This window comes from Nannospalax galili, unplaced genomic scaffold, assembly GCF_000622305.1.
Source record: "Nannospalax galili isolate Female #2095 unplaced genomic scaffold, S.galili_v1.0 scaffold54, whole genome shotgun sequence".
Classification (NCBI taxonomy): Eukaryota; Metazoa; Chordata; class Mammalia; order Rodentia; family Spalacidae; genus Nannospalax; species Nannospalax galili.
In genome coordinates, this window is record NW_008341028.1 from 7,309,754 (window position 1) to 7,311,265 (window position 1,512).

A 1,512-nucleotide genomic window follows, 5' to 3' on the forward strand; every position below is an offset into this window, starting at 1 on the left:
ATGTGGGGATGCTTGCTCCAGCTGACCGTTGTCTCCTTCAGCATTCCAGTTTTTAAATCCTGAGTCAAAAGCACCAAAACAAAAAAACCCCAATTTTAAAAAATTAAAAACAAAACCATGCCAATATTGTCTTTTCTTTTCTTTTCTGTGCAAGTTAGATTTTTGTCAAGAAAGGGTATGACAGTTCACTCAGTAAGTAACAGTCCATCTAGAAGCATTTGCAGTGGACAATGGAGAGGCTGGATTTGTTATATTCCTGCTTGCTGATCCATGTCTGCTGGAAGGTGGGCAGGAAGACCAGGATGGAGCCACCAATCCATGAGGAGCACTTGCGCTCAGGAGGAGCGATGATCTTCATCTTCTCGATGCCGGGAGCTAGAGCAGTGATCTTCTGCATCCTGTCTGTGATGCCAGAGTACATGGTGGTACCATGGGACAGCACTGTGTTGGCATAGAGGTCCTGGCAGATATCGACTTTGGGTGGAACCAAAGGTAGTTTTGTGGATACCACAGGATTCTGTGCTTAGGAAGGCTAGAAGAGTGCCTTGAAGCAGCTTGGTGCCAACGGTGTTGACTGCAGCTCATAGCTCTTCTCCAGGGAGGAGGAAGATGCAGTGGGGTGGCCATCTCATGCTCGAAGTCCAGGGCAACATAGCACAGCCTCTTCCTGATACGCACGATTTCCTGCTCGGCTGTGCTGGTGAAGCTGTAGCTACACTCAGTCAGGATCTTCATGAAGCAGCCTATCAGGTACTAGGTCCAGACGCAGGATGGTGTGGGGGAGAGTGTAGCCCTCATAGATGTGCAAAGTGTGGGTGACTCTGTCGCGAGAGTCCATCACAGCGCCAGTGGTGTAGCCAGGGGTGTACAGGGACAGCACAGCCTGGATGGCTATGTAGATGGCTGGGGTGTTGAAAGTCTCAAACATGATCTGGGTCATCTTTTCACAGTTAGCCTTGGGGTTCAGAGAGGCCTCAGTAAGCAGCTCAGGGTGCTCCTCAGGGGTCAACGCAGCTCATTGTAGAATGTGTGGTGCCAGATCTTCTTTACGTCATCCCAGTTGGTGACAATGCCGTGCTCGATGGGTACTTCGGGGTCAGGATGCCTCTTTTGTTCTGGGCTTCATTGATCACATAGGAGTCCTTCTGGCCCACACCCACCACCATGCCCTGGTGCCGCAGGTGGTCCATAAAGGGAAGCTGACTCCGAGAACATCATCGCCATGAAGTTTGCACATGCCGGGTTGTTGACGAGTGTAGCAGTATTGTCCATGGCGAACTGGGTGGCTGGTGTCGACCAGCGGAGGAGCAGGTGCGAGGGATCTGTGCTCTTGGGGTGGATGCAGATTTGACCTTTCTATTTTTTGTTAAGGCAAGGTCTCATTATGTAGCCCTGGCTGGACTGAAATTTTCTCTGAAGACCCAGGCTGGCCTGGATCTCACAGAGATCTGCCTACCTCTGCCTCTCATGTGCTGGGATTAAAGGCCTCACCCTCCTGATCAAACCTCCCTA

General features: G+C 50.9%; 1 pseudogene; it reads right to left on the reverse strand.

Annotated features, from left to right (window-relative positions):
• Window positions 1-208: 208 nt before the first annotated feature.
• LOC103736905 lies at window positions 209-1,190 on the reverse strand (annotated as a pseudogene).
• Between the last annotated feature and the right edge of the window lie 322 nt (window positions 1,191-1,512).